This window comes from Rhinolophus sinicus, linkage group LG05, assembly GCF_036562045.2.
Source record: "Rhinolophus sinicus isolate RSC01 linkage group LG05, ASM3656204v1, whole genome shotgun sequence".
NCBI lineage: Eukaryota > Metazoa > Chordata > Mammalia > Chiroptera > Rhinolophidae > Rhinolophus > Rhinolophus sinicus.
This window is the reverse complement of record NC_133755.1, coordinates 89247228-89268097: the sequence shown is the minus strand read 5'-3', so window position 1 is coordinate 89268097 and position 20870 is coordinate 89247228. Positions and strand designations below refer to the sequence as shown.

General features: G+C 41.7%; 1 protein-coding gene across 3 annotated transcripts in view; it reads left to right on the top strand.

Moving 5' to 3' along the window:
* Positions 1 to 7846: 7846 nt before the first annotated feature.
* The window catches only part of USP49 (ubiquitin specific peptidase 49), a 73454-nt gene continuing 60430 nt past the window's right edge, over positions 7847 to 20870 (top strand). The window contains exon 1 of one of the 3 annotated variants that reach the window (XM_074332908.1): positions 7847 to 8841. The gene's annotated coding sequence lies outside the window, so the exon portion shown is untranslated. The remainder of the gene's footprint in view (positions 8842 to 20870) is intronic. The other 2 variants (XM_019738400.2, XM_074332909.1) reach the window with 2 other exon arrangements.

Here is a 20870-nt window from a genome sequence, read left to right as displayed (position 1 = left end):
GCATGGCTATCCTCCTTTTATAAACGACAAAACTTAAACTTTGCTGGTAAATGGAGATGACAGATTTTTGGGTTCAAATCTCATGTTCGTCCTTCTCCACCAGGCTGTCTTCCTACCCAGCTTCTTTTGCTTCCAGATGCATTTTCCTATCTGTAGCTACCCTCGAAAGATCAAAACCTGGGAAATTTCTAGGACCCTGCTAACAAGTCACCTTGGTGGGTACCTTCGCCAGAGCCACAGAGATCTGCCAACTGTGACAGTCAGAGCGAGGCAGGGCAGCTGGAAGGCTCACCTACTCTCTTTCACTATAAGATGGGAGGCGGTGGACCCCAGATAGGTCATGCTGAGAGACGAGGCTGGAGTCAGGACCAAACTTCAGACTCAGGACTACTCCTGGCTACCAGCATGTGTCCAAGTGTGGCGCCTGGACTCTGTGTGGTGCCAGGGGATTTCAGGTAGAACGTGGAAAACATTTTTATAGCAGTACTTATGTCTTACTCTAATGTACAGTAGAGAAAAATATAGCTAGCTCTTTATTCCTTGGGATAAGTTTTTTTTTTTTTTGAGTCCATTTAAAGGGAACTATGACAAAAATTTGTGGGAGCAAAAGGCAGTTGCTAGGATTTGGGGAAACACTGTGTTCTACTTTGGGTCTAGTCCATTTCCTGTATCCATTAACGTTTCTACTCTGGCTCTGTTTTCCTTTGGTCTCTCCTGTGCTGGTCTGATTCTCTGTACCTGTCCCCGTGCTGCCTCCTGCTTGCTCTCCTCAGATCTTGAGTGTCAAGTAGTCACATTGTCCCAGACCATCTGTTAGGGTCGCTGCTCCACTGAAGGAAATACCTAGAAACTGACCACTCCTCCCCGCCGCCACTTTACTTCTACCCAGTGTGTCCATATTCATGGCGGAGGCTTCGGGATGAGGTAGTGAACATTTCTCTCCAAATCCTGGAGGGTAAAAGGAGCAGTTAGAATTCCCACATAAACATGTCCTCTGGGTGTCAAACGTTAAGACTCTTAAAATAGAGTATAGGAAAGGCTGGAGGCTGAACATGAGAGGACATTGACCGATCTAGAGCCAGGCAAGACTGATATACTGGGGGTGCCAGAAAAATGTAGACACATTTTAAGAAAGGAAAACTATTAAAATTGTAATATTCAATATATACCGATCACAAAGGGTGAATACCAGTCACATTTGATGTCTGCAATTACAGGAGGTACTCAGAGTGGTTAGTTCCCATCAGAGTCCAGACACTTCTGATGACAGTGAACTACTGCTTGAGCAACGCTGACCAAAGTGTCCACTTGTAGACAGGTTTTTGGTGCCTCCAGTGTATATTTCCTCTCTGCCTCCAAGCTTATAGCTGTGACTCCCGGCACTGCCTTTCCCTCGCCACAGTCTCCCTCTCCTTCCCTGCTGTTGTGTGGGTACCTTGGGCTGCAGGCCCCAGTCACAAGTGCCATGTGTAATGGCTGAAACCAGCTGTATTACAAGTTGGGTCCTCTCCTAGGGCTTGGTGTCTTTGGCCGTTGAGCAGTCACTTCTTGGGGGTGGGCTCTCTCCCAAGGTGAGTTTCTCCATTGTGCACAGCATTCCAAATTCAGCCTCTCCGGTTAGAAGGGACCCTGTAAGTCAGCAAGTGTGACCAGCATTCAGTACTCATCTTTCCACCGTCCCTTGACGGCCTCATCTAGGGAAATCCTTCCCTCTGTATTTCATCCCTTTCCTCATTAATTCGGAGACAAAAATCAAAACAAAACATACCTGCTTTTTCCCTCCCAGATTGTGGAGGCTGTACTGTACTTAATGATGGAATTTATTGTTAGTTGGTGCTGGATGGAGTGTCTCTAAAGTAGGGGTTCTAATCTTATTGCAGGGTATTAATTCCCGAGGGGAGCCTCAAAAGGCCTGAGAAGCCTTGCACCTGCACATGGTTTTGTGCACATGTGCAGTGTGGGGGGAATAGAAATGACAAAGGTCAGGAGAGTATCTCAAAGATCCATGATCCCAACAGTGAGTCTCTAAAGGGAGAACAGCCCCTGAAGGGTAACAGCAGGAAGACAAAGGGGAACCCGGGATGAGATACATCCAACTGGCTCATTGTGAGCCAGAGCTTGCCCTGCCTTTTGGACCCCTCATCTGGGCTTCTCTCCAGGGAAGTCCCTCCTTCATTGTGGAGTCCTTCAGGGCCATTTAGTTTCTGGGAAGCTGGACTGCTGTCCTGCTCTTACCTTTCCTATCGGTTCTGCCTTCTCTTGTCTCTTCATACACATACACACAACTTTCTAGAAATGAGTGGGAGTAAATATGAATGAAGCAATCTTTATAGCTTTCTTGGTGGCCCCAGGAGTTTCTCTTCCATTATGACACACTCCATGGGATCTGAAAATTATTCTGTTGTCATGCAATTTGGCATAATGAGTATATTATCATTTTTCAGAAAGATGTAATTGGTGAGGCAGAGAAATAGCTCCTAGACCAGGGGTATCCAAACTTTTTTCAACGTTTTTCACCAAGGGCCATATGTGGTAAAATACACAAACAGCCGGGCCACTCACTCAAGGTGAAGTACGTATTGCCTCACCTGGTTTATTTAAGTAAACTAAATATATTTTTGGAATTTGCTGCGGGCCAATTAACAATGGATCATGGGCCGCAGTTGGCCCGTGGGCCGCAGTTTGGGCACCCCTGTCCTAGACTCTGATGAAATTGGCAAGTTGAAAAAGAATTCTTAGGGGTGGCTGGTTAGCTCAGCTGGTTAGAGCACGAGGTTCGTAACACCAGGGTTGCCGGTTCAATCCCTACATGGGCCACTGTGAGCTGTGCCCTCCACAACTAGATTGAAGCAACTACTTGACTTGGAGCTGATGGGTCCTGGGAAAACACACTTAAAACAAAATAAAAGTTAAAAAAATAATTCTTAGACTAGGGCAAAGATCCCTAATTTTCTTTTTATTCTCTTTTATTTCCTAACACATTTCTGACCCATCCGATGGCATAGACCTGTTTTTAAGGTTAATATGAATTCTACCGAATTGTCTTTGGAGGCTTTAAAAAAGAGATACAAGACAATACTAAAGACCACATTTCTCTGTCCTAGATTGTCCCAAAGGCAGAATTCAGTATTGGACGTCTTTTGTCATTCAGAAAAGGCAAGGCTAGGGATGTAGAGGTGACAGGTGTCCTGAGGCAGCCCACGAGGGGAGAGAACATGAATTAGGAGGCGGGTGGCTGGGTGCTAGCCATAGTACTGTTCCCAACTTGCCAGGTCACTTCAATCAGGTCGGCCTTTCTGCGTCTCATCTGTAAAGTGGGAACAATGCTGCTGATTTGCCGTATTGCATTGGCTCCTTGAGAAGCTCAGGGGAGAACAGATGTGGACAGAGTGCTCTGTAGGCAAAGAGATGTCTCTGCTGTTACATCTGTTAATGGTTCTGAAGGTCTTGGTGTTTGGTTAGGATGTTTAAGATGGGAAGTTATGGGGTCCTTACGTAATGGCAGGTTAAAATTCTCCAGTGCAAAGTACGTTGTAATAAGAGAATGAGCTGTGTGGAGAGAGTGTGCAGAAAAAGGATTCGCGTGCAGGTGTATTTTTTGTAACCAGATCAGTGAGCACAATTGTATGGACCATCTGTTGAGCATGGAAATATGTTTTTAATACTAATTCGTAGTGATGAGGTTTTACTTGTTCTCCTATAATAATAATGTAAAGGAAAAGAGGCTGGGCTTTAAAAAAAAAAATGTAAGGTAGAAAAGGCTATCTTTTATGTGGAGCATTTATCCCTGTTTTCCCTCAGCTCCCAAGCCTATGTTGTGACTGTCTCTAACTTTTTTTTTTAATGTCACGTATATTGTGATTGCACCCATAACCAGCTGTGTCTTTAAAGAAAGTTCAGTGTTCTTGATTCTATTTTCCATTCCTCATTGAGGAGCCACCTAAACTCTTTTGTTTTTTTGGGGGGGAGGGAAGGGGAACAGGACTTTATTGGGGAACAGTGTGTACTTCCAGGAGTTTTTTCCAAGTCAAGTTGTTGTCCTTTCAGTCTTAATTGTGGAGGGCACAGCTCAGCTCCAAGTCCAGTTGCCGTTGCTAGTTGCAGAGGGCGCAGCCCACCATCCCTTGGAGTTGAGAGGATGCGCTCCAACCAACTGAGCCATCCAGGAGCTCAGCAGCAGCTCAGCTCAAGGTGCTGTGTTCAATCTTAGTTGCAGGGGGCGCTGCCCACCATCCCTTATGGGACTCGAGGAATCGAACTGGCAACCTTGTGGTTGAGAGCCCACTGGCCCATGTGGGAATCGAACCGGCAGCCCTGGCAGCCTTCGGAGTTAGGAGCATGGAGCTCTAACCGCCTGAGCCACCGGGCCGGGGCCGGCCCCCACCCAAACTCTTCTAACTCTGAAGCTACAATAAAACCTTTTATTAGTTATCCTGCATAGTCTTCATATTTGAATTATTGAAAATAGCATTCTTATTCGTTCTGCTTCCATCTAATACACAATTCTCAAACATTTTTGTTTCAGGACTCCTTGATGCTCATAAAAATTATTGAGTACCTCAAAGAGCTTTTGTTTATATAGGTTATATCTATTGATATTTACGTTATTAAAATTTACAATGAAAAAATGAAAGCATTTATTCATTTAAAGGTAACAAACCCATTGTATGTTAACGTAAAATAGTGAATGAAAAATACTATTTAAAATAATTTAGTGAGAAGAGTGGCATTGTTTATATTTTTGCAAATCTGCATGTCTGGCATAATAGAAGAGAGTGAATTCTCTTATCTGCATTCAATATGTTGACATTTGTTGTTTTGGTTGAAGAATATGAAGAAAATCCAACCTCACACATTTGAAAAAGGGGCAGAGTATATTAATTACCTTTTCAAACAATTGTGGATACTCTTTGATACTACATCACAAGTCCACTAAAGGTTTGTTGCAATGTAGAATCTCAAACTTTTTGTACTCTACTATAAACATTCATTGGTTTGTTTTGAACTTTGAAGGGATCTTTTACTGATGCCTGATTTTGTAGCATCATGCATTGGTCATTTAGAAAATACTGCAGATCTTTGAAATGTCAGCACATTTCATGATACAATATCAAAAAATTATATTTGTTAATATCACCACCAATCTCATCAGAAAAGTCTTGGGAAGCTATTAAGCTGCAGTAGCAGATACAAGTTTTCAAAAAAATTCCAAATTTTGCTTGAGAGCTTGAGTTTGATCATTGCTAACAAATGATGTCAGGGTCACTTTATTTTTGAGAAAATGTCAGATACCCAAGGCTGAATGACTTTGATTTATCTGTGAGCTGTTCTTTCAAATGAAAATGATATTCCACGAAGAAAGTTGCTAATTCAGCTCAAAATTCGGGGAAATTGGTTAAGTGCTTTTTCTCAAGAAAAACACTGTATTTAGGTAAAAAACAGTACTTTGTGCGTATATCTATAGAGTGGTATTGAAAAAATGTGTACTTAAATAAAACAAATAATTTTTAGTGTTTCATCAAGGATTTCCTTAAGTGAAACAGGTATTTTTTTCCTGTTCATGGGTGGCAGTGAAGAATACCTTGACTGCTGGTGCAATTTAGTGCCATTGCCTTGATTTGTGCTAAGGGAGCAACAATTTTACATATCGTTACTTTTGTATCAGTGCAAATGTCATCAGAGTGACAAAAGCAAATAATACTATTATGAAAATAGTTTTGATCCCAGAGACCCTGAAAGGGTCTCAGGGATCCCTAGGGCTCCACAGGCCACACTTAGAGAACCCTGTTCTAATACATGCTCACAGCACCGAGAATCTTGCCCCCCCAGATTGCTATTCTGAGAGCAGCTCTTCCTTCAGCAGTCTTAAATGTCTCCCAAATCCTTCACTCAACAAAAGCGCTAATTATGTGTCAGGATCTTTTTTAGAGAATTAACATTGAATAAGATACAATCTTTATTCGCCAAGAATTTTCTTGGGGGGTTTGGGGAGCAAGGGAAGGAAATAGATAATTAAGGAGTTATAGATAATGTAAGATAAGAATTTCTTAAAGAGAGAGCATTGGCGATCTTGTTCCCCGCCATATGTCATTGGTTTTGGTTCAAATAAACTTAAAAAAAATTGAAGAAAAGTGATAAGACTAAAGGTGACAGACTACAAAGGAATGCTGAATTTTAGCTCTAACTCTGAACTCTTCAATCACATGAGAAATCCTCACCAAATCAATCCCAGGTCTTTCCTTCCATCCAACCTCTTTAAAAATGTCCAAGTTAGTTATCTTTGGAAACGTTTTCCTGCTTAATTATGATTGGCTGCAGGCATTATAGTTTCGTGCTTACACATGCACATGTTCTTTTCTTATTTTATTGTTCTTTGGCTTTTGTCCTTTATTTCACATTTACAGGTGTGTAGCCTTGAGCCAGTGTAGCTGATAACTGATGTTTATTTTTTTCCTTGTCTTGATGCTTAAATGTAAGCCTTTACTTGCTTTACACATTACATTAGCCTGGTGTTGGGTGTTGGTCTTATTTGGGGTAACGTCACCACCTTCCCCCCTGCAAGTTATGTCAGGACGATGCACCCCAGAAGCAGACAAGACTTGTAGAAATAGCTGCCGTTCTGTTTCCCTCTGGTCTCCATTCCGACGATCTGCTGAACGTCTTCAGTATACGGGATGCAAACCTCTTCCTTGGGATTTCCGTAAAACAGCTGAATCCCGCCTCGGGCATCAGTGGCAAAAGTCAGACACGTGCTCACGCGTCTGGGAGCCAATAGTAACTTCTGCAAACGCGCCTCTGGAAATCCCTTGGCTAGGAGGCTGCTTCTTTCTGTACGACACGGTTAAAACCTAGTGTTTTAACAGGAACAACACGAAAACAGACGGGATAGTGAGAAAGGCTTTTCCCGTTGTCAGTGGGAGAGATGTTAAAGGAGCTTCAAAAAAAGAGTGCGGGGAACTGTTGTAAAAATTCCGTTAACTGTTCCGCGACTGAAGGACTTAGGAGAAGGGGGCGGAGATGGGCTCGGTAGAGTCTCTGGCCCTTTAAGGAGGAGGGACAGACACAAGACTCGGTACCTTTAAGAGTCTCTTTGTCTGGAAACCTCCTTATTTACCCTCCTGTGCTTCAACCAAACTTCGCCCCGCCATTCACAACGCCCTTCTACGCCGCCGCTCCTTACGCTAGGCTCAAGCCGGCCTTGCGTTTGTGGCTGACCCTAAACTTTGCGCCGGTGGCGCGAACCCTCGGAGCAGACATCTGTGCCGAGGTCTGTGCCCAGCGCTGCGCCGTTGGCGCAATGCGGGGTCCGGGGGGCGGGGCTCCTGCGGGCGGGCCAATGGGTGGGCAGGGGGCGGGGCCGCGTTCGGTTGTCTCGCGCCCTGGTGACAGCTCGCGCGTGCTGATGATGGCGGTAAATAGACGGGGGGGTCGGGGGAGGGGGCCGAGGAGGTGGGGAGGTAGCAAAGGGGGTAGCTCCAGGGGGGTGGGGGGACGGGGACCGGGGAGGACGCGGCGGCCGGGGAGCCCATTCTAAGACTTGGAGGCGGGGACAGGAGTCTCCGGCACAGTGGCCCTCCCCTTTAAAGAAGCCAAATCCTCACACACCGGGTGAGGGGCGACAAAGGCGGCGCGCGCCTCGCGGGCGGGAGGAGCGGCGGCAGGGGGCGGGACCGCGGCGCCGGCGGGCTGGGGGCGCCCGGGGCGGGGGCCGGCGGGAGGCGAGAGCCGGCAGTCCAGGCGCGCCGGCGCTTGATTTTGGCGGGGTGGGCGACGACGGGGTTTGGGGTGAAAGCCTTGAGTCGAGAGGGGAAGGAAGGCTTGGGGGCGGTTGCGGGATACGGCTCTGAGAATGAGATGAGGATTAAGGGGAGAAAGGGTTAGAAGGCAGGGAGAGGAGAGTGAGAAAAAGCCGCCAAGGAGGTAGGAAGGAGGCAGAAACCGGGGTGGGTATCAAGGAAGTCAGCCGGGCAGGGAATGAGGTGAGGAAAACCAAGGCTTGGAAGAGGGATCCTGGGGTGAGGTGGAAGAGCGAGGGTCTGAAGGGGAAAGCTTTGTAGGGGGTGGTAGCGGCGTGAGGGGTGCTGGTGTGGGACTTGGAAGTGGGAGGCACGGAGGGGCAGAGCCGGGGTAATAGTTGGGAGCCGAGGAGAGAGAGTGATTAAGAGCCAGACGTGACAAGGGTGTGAACTAGTGCCGGGCGAGAAGAGCTGGAGGACTAGGACGGGCGGCGGTGGGGTGAGAATCGCGAGGTGCTGAGAATGGTATGGGTTAGTGGTGGCAGTGGGTGTAAATTCTTCAAAGTGAGAGAAGGTTGAACGAGACACTGGACTACTCGTACCAGGTGGAGTTAGGAATAAGAGCGTCGTGGAAGGGTGGAAGGAAATAGAGACGAGAGATGGGGCGTTTATAAGGCAATCAGGGACCAGGAAAGCTGAAAAGAGGAAGGGGGTAAGAAGTGATGGCAATCTGGGACAGGGTAACTGGGGAATTGTGTTGATTGACGAGGTTCAGCAGGATCCAAGGTAAAAACAGTGAGGTGAAGAGACAGGGCTAACAGCAGGCAGACCAAGGAAGAGGTGGGAAGAGGTGAGAAGAGCAAGGAAGAGGTGGGCCCCAGGGTTTAAAGGATGAGATGGGGAGTAAGGGAAGAGAACAGGGTTAAGCGAAGCCGGGGGAGTCCTGTTGGATGCCGAACCGGGGTTGACTAGACCGCACAGGCGTGGGGATCAAATGTGCCTGTTGTGGGGAGACACTCCAGAAGGGCTGCCTGTGTCAAGGCGCGGGCTCCATAGTGGAGGATCAAGCATAGGCAGCCTTTGGTGCGGAACAGGAGCAACCATGGTGAGTGAAGAGAGACCTAGAGCTAGGGGTGAAAACTAAGAAGTAAGAGTGGAGGTGGGGGGGGGGCGGCAGGAAAGGAATTCTTTGTTGAGAAGAGAATTGTGTGTTAAAACTGAGTCCTTTTGTTCCTAAAAGTAGGATATTCCAGAAAGCTCTTTCTCTTGTCAAGGAACCTGGAATCTGCTTCTACCTTTCATTGCGCTCAGTTTGACTTTTCATGTCCACTTTGAAAAGATGAGACCCATTTTGATTTGATTTTGGTCTTGTCTGCATGATAAAGGATGAACTCAGTGCTCAGAATCTCAGCATTTCACTAGGGTTGTGATCATGGGAAATGGGGTGTATTTTTTCACAGGCGGGCTGTGCCTGTGTAGTGTGATTGTGGTGTGTGGTAGCTTGTTGTACCTGACCAGCACGCACTGGCCAGACAGCTTTAGAAACAGTGTTTTCATTTTCAGTAGAGATCCCAGAGCTGTTGAGATAAAGATGAACATCTTTTCGTTTTGATAAAATCAACCAGGTGTTTTTTTTTTGGTGGCTGGAGAATATTGAGAAATCATTTCAGAGGAAGGCAGATAATCAACCAGGAAAGTTTGCTGGGGAAGAGATTTAAATCAGGGCTGTGAGGGCTTTGAGTTCCTAAGTTGTCTTTAGCTTTGTGTGGGACGTTTCATACTGTACTAGGTAACTCACCTATGTAGCAAAATGGAATAAAGACAGGGAGATGTGTAGAATAGTGGAGGATTTTGGAGTGGAATTTATCTCTTAAGTTATAATGAATTCATGAGTGATTTTTATCATGAAAAAAATTATAAGATAATGTAAGCTGGCGCCTTGGGCAGCTCCACTGTCTCTTCTGTTTTCTAGTTGTGAATAAAGGCCATATTAACATTAATTTTCTAGAAGCTTTGGATTTTTAAGACACTTTTGGAAATCAAAAGCAAGATAAGAAATTTGGGACAAAATTTAGGTTATTCGTACTGAGTATTTTGTTTTGATGATTTTTATTCTGAAGCTTTTACATTTAGCTAAGAATGTGAAACAGTTATTACTTTGCATTTGATGGTGCCAACGGATAACATAATTCACGTAGGGAAAAATGTAAACTGTTCTTGTACATTCAGATACACAGAGATGCTTTTTTTTCAAAGTTCTGTAAATTTTGGATTGTTTTCTGGATGTTTGTATCAAAGATGAGGTTGAAGACACTTGTAATAATTAGCAAAGATTCCATTTTGATTTGTGGATATCAGAAACCTTGGTTATTAATATATGTGAATAATTTAGAATCTTGAATCTTTCTGAATTCAGTGGCTGTGTTCGTGTGTTCTGGATTCTGTTAAGTAGGTATTCGAGGTGACTAGTTTGCTTTAGCATTTTAACAGGATTTTTTAAAATTCCTATTTTTTGCTGCTAAGTTTCAAGAGGATTAGTCTGAAACGTTAACTTTCAAGCTGAAGAGTGACTTTGGTATGAGGTGTCTGTTTCTTTGAGAGGTGTGTGCATATTCCCTTCCTTTACAGATGTATTTGGGCTGCCTCTGCTATGAGGTTGTACTCTGTGTGTGGTATTGCCATTTTAAGAATGTAATTGTTTTATACTTGGTATCTTTATATGAATTATTTTAGACTCATTTGATATTGATGAAGAAGACAATATAAACTATAAGATCAACCAAGGCAATCTGTTTGGGTCCTGCCTTTTGTTTGTGTGTGCTGCCATACAAAATTGCTTCTTGCTGCTAAATCACCCATTCTTATTTGCTAAGCAAAGCACTTTTAAGTTTATATTTTCAGATTTAAATAGGTAGGTTGTACATAATTAAATGTTTTTCTGGTTAATCGTAGATTCTTTGGATGGGAAGAAACCTTGAAAGGACCTCTAGTCCTTTATCCTGCAACTTCAGTCAATATCCCACTTAAATCGTCCCAGGTAGATAAGAATTTATCCTGTTTTCGTAAATCTTCAGAGGTAATGTGGCAACCTTTGAAGATAATCTTCCAGCATTTAATTATTTTCTCTATAAGGGGAGTCTGTTTTCTGTCTAACCAGCACACACTTAATCTATATTTGTATTTATTCTCTCTTGCCCCATTCTCAATTTTTGAGTAAAATTACCTGATTACTATAGTATTAAGAAGACTCTAGTTCTTCGTAAACTTAATAATAGTAGCTACCATGTATAGTGCTTTTGTGCGAGACACAGTTGTAAGCCCTTTGCATATTGTAACCCATTTACTCCTCACAGCAGTCCCGTGAGGTTGGCACTATTACTCTTCCCATTTTACGTGTGAAAAAATAGAGGCTCCTTCAGATTTAGTTATTTGCTCAAGGTTCTATTCAGATGTTTCTTTTTTTTTTCTTCTGCTTTTACTTTTATTAGCATTTATTTGATACTGAATTTACTCTGGGGCCGTAAGTTTTTGTTTCTTGTTTCTTCTGGGAGATCTTTTTCTTCTAAGCAACCTCCCCTTCTGCTTTAGGAACAATTTGTTCTTTTTCAGGGAGAATCATCATCTCAATGTGGCAGGGGGAGCTCAGTGTGGGTTAATCCACCCGTGAGCTCTGTAAGTTCCGCGCTGCATCTTGGGAGCTTCATTCACCTGGCTGTGCTCAATGACCGGAGAGTCTACGTGTAAATCCTTAAGTGCAGCATTCCTCTCTGCATTTTTAAGCATGTGCAGTAAAAATGCTGCAGTCTTTTTGCGCCACTGACCCTGCGTCCAACCCCACTGTCTGGCCTGGGCACACCTCCCAACTCCACCATTGTAACGACGGAATGGCACACATGGCATTTGTGACGTGACGTCCTTTAAATACTTGGTGGCTTTTCGGAGATGCAGACCTTTGATGGCCTGGGCACTTTCACGAGTGTACTTAAAATCAACCCATAGATTTGCACCTCTCGATTTACATGATTTTGTGGGGTTCTCTGGGTCAAGCGAATAGCGAACCATTTTCAGAGGTCACCTCAGGCCGCTTTTGGGAAGAGATCTCAGACGTTTCTTTAGCTACTTGTTAGATGGCTGATAATCTTTTAGTACAAATAATTCTTGGGGTTTTTTTTTTTTTGGGGGGGGTCAAGTACTAACTGATACGTACTTTTTTTGTTGTTCATAAGGGAGAATTCGACCAAATGGTGGGGATCGGAATCGAACCTTGGCATTTTGCCGGCAGTTTGTGCTCTGACTCACGTACCTCTACTCGACTGTTGTGAAGTCATCCCTCACCATTGCTGGTTTATTTTAATCCCTTAAGGGGTCTTGTTTGCTGGTCCTTGAATTACCTCTGTGGTTCTGTTATTAACTGTTTCTCAGGCCCTTTCTAGATGAGACAAACACCGTAAGGGTTATGTCCAATGCAAAAATTACATTAGAGTTCTTACACGCTTTTTTTCATTATAAAATTGTATTTATAAAGCAAAACAATAAAAAAATAATGCCTAACTGCATTGCAGGTTAATGGTTACCTGTCTACCTTTATAGCTAGAAAATGACCCAGGACTTGTTATGTACCCTACAGGTTTACAGTTGAGAGATTCTTGCCCATTGAGGAAAGATGGAACTCAGATTTCAGTTCAGATATCCATTAGCAATAACTTTTCAGACTCTTGGTAAATTTTTACTACCTTGTTTTTGTTTCCTATGTAAATAATATGCTAAGTACATTTGCACATGCTTTAATTTGGTTAAATAAGTGATCCACTCATTTTTTTTAAGTTAAAACTTTATTTGGTTAGAGCAGTTTGGGGTTCACAGCAAAACTGAGAGGAAGATACAGAGATTTCCCATGTACCCCCTGCCCCCACATATGCACAGCCTCCCCCATTATCAACATCCCCCACCAGAGTCATTCATTTATTACAATTGATCCACTCTTTAAAGAAAAAACTAATAATTAGTGTTTACTAAGTACCCAGCGTGAGCTATGGCAGTTGATTAAAACTCACAACAACCCTATGAGAGAACATCTGTTGTTAATACTTTATTTTTTTGGTGACTTTTGGTTTTTGTTTTACGATGTTTCAAACTTATAGAAAAGTTGCAAAAATGGTACACGAAACTTCTATACGTCCTTACACAAATTCACCAGGTTTCATTTTGCCCCATTTGCTTTATCATGTTGTCTCACTTGAGTATTTTTAAACAAGTAAATTTTAAAAAATAAATGGTTATGAAGGCCTTAATTTTAAAAAGAGAAGCGAAAAATGTCCTGAGTATATCAGCAAGTTGATGTGTTTGATTTTAGTCAAGCATGTGAAGCAAAGGAATCTCAAGATTGGATTTAGAGTGGATTTTGCGGTTTTATGGTTTGCTGTCTTCAGTCTGTTCTGAAAAACATTCTTTTACCTGTAAGTGATGAGTTTGTAGGCCCCTTCTGCATCAGCAAAAACTGTGTCTGGCAGTGTCCCCTCTGCTGGGGACCTCCTCAGCACCTGGCATGATGTGCTCACATATGAGTGGGTCCTCAGAATACACTGGCTCCTGAGATGTAGGGGTGATTGTTAGGTGAAGACAGGAGCCACAGGGCTGTCGAGGATCGTGACTAGGACATATTTAGATGAAATGTATGTTTTGAAAAGCCTCATGTACCTCTAAGGAGCTGGAAAAGACCTGAGTGCAAAGTGCAGCGCCTGAAGAACATTGGTTGCAATGAATACAAATAGGTTTGCCTAAGGTCAGGGAATGAATATAAATGTTGTAACATTCTGTGACCTCCCCCAAAATAACCTATAACCATTTCAATTGTCCTGTAAGAAGATTTAACCTACCCCATCCCCACTGCTACCTTCCAGCTCATGCTCAATCTTTCTTAAAATGATAGCCTATCCTTTTGATAAAGGCGTGACCTGCAGAGGCCTGTCTGATTTCAGTGAAAGGACTAGAAGCTGTATTCTGATAAATGTAAAATACAGCACATGTGAGCTTCTTCCCCCCGCCCGCCTTTTTAAGTGATCATCAAAGTAATGAAATATAGCTCCTTATTAAAGCTTCTTGTAATAATTAAAAACACTTTGCTTTCATAAGGATGAGAAAATTACAAATTATTTGGAAAGCATTCTCAGTCATGCATTATTGTTTCTGAGGCATGGGCAGTTTTTAAAGACTAATACTGTCCCTTTTCATTTACATGTTAATAGAAGTCTGAAAAGTGAGGTGCTCTTGTGGAATTTTCAGGGTTGTTTTTATTCTGTGTCATGTTGTAAACAGCATCCTGTGACAGGTATTTTCTCTCTTTGTCTTCTATTGAGCTAATTAGTAATTTACACTCTGGTAGCATCTCTTCCAGCCTCACTGTGTGAAAATGCCTGCTCCTCGGTGCCTTGCGTGCAGCCTGGGCTGGCACATGATTGGGGGCAGATGCTCGTTAGCACCTCAGAAGGATCGGGGCTCACATTTGTTTTTGTGTTTTTAGAAACATACAAACATTTTTATATATACCCTGCCCCTGCCCTGCCGCCCCTCCTCCCCCACCCCCCAGAAATTTCAATAGGAATGTTGTGACCTCCTGTAATCCAGAGCGACTGTCCTTGATTCCATTTGGGCCTGTTTTCTATTCTGTCCCCACCCCCACCCCAAACGGTGTGGGATTTGGGGAGGATTAGCAGGGCAGTATAGCATAGTTGAGAGCCCAGAAAGCTGGTTTTCACTGCTCCCTCCCGTCATCAGAACACAGAGCTTCTCGTCATTGTCTTTAGAACCCAGAAGTCCTTCTCTTGCTGGGCACGTCATGTGAGGGGTGAGAGGCAGCGCTACCGCTAGTGAGTTAGGAAGATGCTTTTCCTATGACACTCATATCCCTCCAGAGGAAGGAGAGGCCCTAGCTTTGCATCAGCTTTCTCACAATGCAGCTGCGAGTGACCCAGAGAATTTACAGCTAGGCATTAGCACTTTGTCACGTTAGTGTTCTGCTCTTTCCTGCCCCCTGCTCCATCTCCTTCAGTCCCTGACATGGGCAAGATGATGCGTGGTATCTGCCATGTGCTTACTTGGATAGGCCCTGTGTGCATATTAAAGTAGCAAGCGCTTCTGACTTTGGATTAAAGTCTTAAGGATCAGTTTGTTTAGGGAGGAACATAAATTTAATTGAGAATGAAAGGAAGGGTAGAGAAAAGGGTTTACTGATTTATCAGTTTTGAGCCAAAACCTTTTTAGAATGCCAGATAATTTGTGGTACTTATTTTGCAGTGTTGGATACTAATTTATCAGGATAATAAGGTCAAAGTCCCTGTTAGAATTGGTTAGGGTCCCCTTGACAAAAATTGTAGCCTGGAGATGGCCACAAAGAAAATCCGGAAAGAAAATGTGTGAATACTCCGTTCAATGCTAAAAGCATTATCATCATAGACATCTAGCCTCTGACAGTAAATCAGCTCTCATGAACAGAGGACATCTCATTTACTTAAGCATTATAGAGTATGTGGGGCTGTGTTAGTGTTTTGCTCACATTAACCCCTTTTTCTCTGTTCTAATACAACTACCTATATCAATTGTCTTGATTATTTTGGAAGTTCATGGCTAGATGCTAATTATACTCTTTTGCTTTAATATCTAAAAGAGGTCAAAGGCCAGATTAATAAGCAACATATAAAAAGTAAAATATCAAAGTGGACTGATCACACCAAAGGGTGTTATGAGTAAGTAAAGGTGAGGAAATGAATGCGCAACTATGGAATTGAATATGCTCTTTTAAAAGAAAGATTTCTGAAATGTATGGCAGAGCTTGAAGTGCTGATACCAGTGCATTTCAGGTGAAAGGTAAGTGCTTTAATGAAGAGAACAAACTTATTTGTGGTCGGCTTCATTGTCTACTCCATGCTAAAACCGCCAATTGGTTAAATATTACCAGTCTCCCCGGTTATACTGTTAACCTGCTTCTTGAATTTTTTTTCTCCATAGGCAATTCAGCTTAGCCTACAACTAATAATAAATTAAAATCTATTTAACCTATAAATTCAGTAATCGTAGTCATTTAAATAAATAAATAAAAAACCATAATTACTACTTTCTTCTTTTTTAAAGATTTTATTGGGGAAGGGGAACAGGACTTTATTATTGGGGAACAGTGTGTACTTCCAGTACTTTTTCCAAGTCAAGTTGTTGTCCTTTCCTTCTTAGTTGTGGAGGGCGCAGCTCAGCTCCAGGTCCAGTTGCCATTGCTCGTTGCAGGGGGCACAGCCCACCATCCCTTGCGGGAGTAGAGGAATCGAACCGGCAACCTTGTGGTTGAGAGGACGTGCTCCAACCGACTGAGCCATCCAGGAGCTCAGTGGCAGCTCAGCTCAAGGTGCCGTGTTCAATCTTAGTAGCAGGGAGCGCAGCCCACACCGTCCCTTGTGTGAGTCGAGCAATCGAACCAGCAACCCTTTGGTTGAGAGCCCACCAGCCCACGTGGGAATCGAAGTGGCAGCCCTTGGAGTCAGGAGCACGGTGCTCCAACCACCCGAGCCACCAGGCCGGCCCCATAATTCCCACTTTTTACCTATCAGATTGAAAGATTAGACAAGTTAATGATAGTAGAGTATGAACGTGTGGGGAAGTTGGAACTTTCACACATTGTTGGTGAGAATGTATGTTTTCTTGAGGTAAATTTAGCAATGTCTGTTGGAATTTAAAATGTACGTACCTTGTGACCCAACAATTCCACTTCTAGAAATTTGTCCTGTAGATATAGTCATACAGTTGGATGAAAACTGTGATTACAGAGTTTTTCTTTACATCATTGTTTGTTATAGCAAAAAAATGAAGTCCATCTGTCAGGGCCTGGCTAAATAATGTATGATTAGTTCACACGAGGTGGAATACCACTAAGCTGTTCAGAATGCAAGGGATCTCTATTTGCTGATCTAGAAAGATGCGCATTAAGTTATTTTAAATAGTCACATTATAGAACAATATGTAGAGAATATTCCTACTTTTGTCACCTATTAAGGGCTGTCATTGAGGTGTTCTGTTTTGGGGGAGGAGGTAACCACTTTTTACTCTCTATATGTGTGAGGAAGGGATTATAGCTGAGAACATCTTCATGTAGGAATCTTCTGTAGTAGTAAGTGAGACAGAGGAGGGTGGCCAGAGAAGAGAACCGCTCCATTCCTGTGATGTACCTCAGTCAGAAGCTTTTGAGTCAGAAGTGAGGACCAGAATGGCAGAAAGAGCGCATAGAGGAGAAGTTGAGGCCAGTTGGTGGAGGTTTTAAAGGTACTGAGAAAGGCCTGTGTTTGATTTGAAAAGAATTTATAAAATGGAGATGATAATAATAGTATTTAGTCCATTGGGTTGTTGTGAGGACGACTTAACGTGTATAAAATGTTTAGAACAGTGACTGACACATAGTCAGTGCTCAGTGTTAGCTATTATTATTGAATGAAAATACATGATCTTGTGTAAGCCTGAATAAATTAATGAGTTTCTTTTTATTATGTGCCGTGGTGATTCGGCTGACCCTACTGATAGATCGTGCAGCTTGGGTTTTCCAGTAGTGATGGTGGTTGGCCCAAACTTCCGCATTCTTCACTTTTGAACCTCCTACCTACTAACACGTAGTATCAAAATCTGAAATACTGAAGGATTACAATTTTAGACATACGATGTCCTACAAGTTGCTATTGGTTTTGTTAACCAATATTATCATGTATGGTAGTTAACATTTGGGGTTTGTAAAAAAGAGGGGAACAGGTAATTTGGGGGAGGGACATCGTTTTCTGTGCCTGTGGGGTTTGGAATAGATACATCACTTTGCACGGCATGTGTTAGTTTTTGTTAGCAGTACAGTAAAATGAGCGTATTAGCTACGACACCTACGTTGGCAGCCAGCAGTTGGCTTGTGAAACCTTTTAGAAAACAGAAATCTGGTGAGAAGTGAGCAGTTGAAATACATCTTTTGGGGGGAAATTACATAGAACACAAAAAGTAGAAAAAATTTTTCCTCTGAAAGTAAATTGTTTCCCCACTGAGAGCCATGAGAAAAGATATTTTACCTGTGGACTGAGATGTGACAGTCTAATTTTCGAGGGCTTTAGAGTTCTTTTTGTATTTCAACTTTTCATTTTAAGTTTCTCATTTAAAGAACTTCAAAGTATGTATGATGAAAAAAATTATGAACATAAATTTTTATACTATAAAAAATTAAATTCATCTATTTTAAGAATGATGAATTTCTCATTTTATAGTATATATTCTAATGTAAATTATTTTTCCATTCTACTTCCAGTTAAAATGTATCGTAAAACAATCTATTTGAGGTTTTTTCTTTAAACCCTTCAGCAGAAATAACAAGAAAAATTTATATTTAAGCACAGGACTTGGCACAAGTGATGTCCAATAAATTTTTATTGAATAAATTAATGTATGCATGAATGAAAAACGTTGTGAATGTGGACTTCATACCCTGATTTGGCCACAGTCTTGCCCTGGTGTATAAAGGCTCTCTGTTCAGCACCGTTCCCGTGCCCGGTGCCCTTTCCCACCCCACGAGCATGCTCCCTAATGTGTTTGCTCTCTGTCCTTGATTCTGTATGCCTCTTTGTAAAATATGTAGTGATGTTTTTTGTGTATGTATCTTTAATTCCAAAATTGCTCATTATACCACACTTTTGTAGAATTTGGCTCTAGAATTTTTCCTGTAAAAATGCTGTAGGTCTTGCTCTGGTTTTTCCTTTTTTCACTCAGCACTAATTTAAGACCTATGTATGTTTTTAGATGTACATTTGGCTAATTGGTCCTAACTGCCACATAGTATTCCGTGGTGTGCTTCCACTCCCATAGAGATGGATCCTAGGCGACCGTAAACAATGCTACCAATAAACAGTCTTGTACGTTTCCATTGTGGACGTGTATCTGAGGAGTTCTTTGGGAGACAGACTCAGGAGAGGCATTGTGGCATAAGTATGTCAGGCTGCTGAATGGTTGTATCAGTTTGCACCCCACAGGCATTGCATTCCCCACTACCCCAGCACTTGCTTGCTATTGTCCATATTTTTCATTTTTGTAATTTAATAATGTCTCATTTTAATTTATATTTTTTAATTACTAGTGAGTTTGAGCATTTCTTCATCTCCTAGTGAGCTGTTTCCCTTTTGTAAAATAAGCATGAAACAATAAGCATAGGATTTTATTTTATTTTTTTAAGCTGGAGGAACTTTTGGTTATGCATTATGTTTTGTAAGATATTAATGTATTTTCTCAAACTTCAAAAAGGGAAGAATATCAGACATTAAGTAGAAGCTTAAAGTATTGTTTTCTTTCTGATTGCAAGAAATGATGAAACATTATTTTTAAGCATGCAACTTGAAAGCTATAAAGTATACTACAATTAAACCACCTTGCTAATCTATTCTCATTGTCTTCATTTATGCTAAAAATTGAGAGCAAGTGTTTTTTACCAGAGTAGATTTGGTCGGAAAATGCTTCATCCCATTAGATTTTTAAAATCTCCCCTGGACAAATATCAGTAGGAGATACTTCCATATATATATATATATATATATATATATACACACACACACACGCACGCACACACACACAGAGGGTGCTATAAAAATGTATACACATTTAAAGAAAGGGAAAAACTGTATTCAAATATGCTGATGGTAACCACTTTGAGCACCTCTTGTAGTTGCAGAAGTCAAACGTGACTGGTAGTCATCTTTTGTTATCGGTGTATATTGAGTTACAATTTTAATACAGGTTTTTCCTTTCTTAAAACGCATATATATATATATGTATATATATATATCAGATCCAGCTGTTTCCCTGTTTGCAGTCTCCCTAGATGTCAGAAAACTGAGTAAATATCAATCAACACTTCTGCTTGCCTGTCCGTGAAGAGCCCAATGCTTAATCAGTAAGCACGGCCTTAACACTCATTAACTACAAGTAGATATAAATATGATAAACAAACACCATATTATACTCCCTGTTTTTCTGTGAAAGGGCAATAGAAAATATAGATGTTTTAACTTATAAAGTATTTGGGGATAGAGAAAAGCATATTTCCTAATTGCGATCCCAGCAGTTTCAGATTTGCACATGAATCTCACTACTATTTGTTCATTCCTCAGGAAAGGATGAGTGAGTGACTCAAAATATTTTTGTCCTTATTCCAACAGATTCGTAGAATTTGTGCTTTCCTGAGGAAGCAATACAGTTTTTTAAGTGTTTTCATTTCTGACTAAAGTGTGATGCAATCAAGTTTTCTTGTTGACTTTGGTTTAGCATCTGCTTGACTAAGTGAAAAAGGAAATTTAAGTTGTGTCGTGATTCATGTAGCCATAAACTATAAACTTTTCCCATTAATACTATAATGTGTTAAAATGATTTCTTTCATTTTTCTCTTTTTTGCTGGTGTTGTGGTTATTTATGACTTTTGAGTAAATATCTATCAGCAAATATTTTCTCCTGCTCTTAATTTCAAAGTCACACTCTATGCTAGAGTTTTCCAAATACTTTGGTATTGCTCTGCATTGAAAAATATTTCCTCTCGTTTTGTTTTTTCCCTTTAGAAATATTGCTTGGAAAATCTTATTTTTAGATGTGATATTAAAACATTTTAACCTTTCGAGAATCTTCTAAAATGTAATATATATCAATGCTTAACCTGTATATAGTATAAAAAATATACTACCTGCTTTTCCCCTCCCCAACATTCTGCCTCTCCAGGTATGTCCATTTTTCTACTCTTTGAGCTGTTTGTTTTGGTATTTAATGCCATTTTTCTAAACAGTGGGCTTAGCCTGCTGTTTTTAAAAATCTATACAGGTTGTTCTCTAGACCTGCACAGCCATCATCCTGGGATCTACCTTCCCACATATCCTAGGTATTTCCTTCACCTCCCTATGTTGGGACCCCTGTTTCCTGGACCCCATATCTTTCTCCTTTATTGTTTATACCTTAATCAAGCAGTTCCTCCAGAAAGTTCCTCAGAAAAAGGTGCATGGGATGTAAATTTGTTTGTGAATCTGCATGTATGAAAATGTCTTCATTTTTCTCTCATACTTGATTTGTAGTTTCCCTGGGTATAGAATTCTAGAT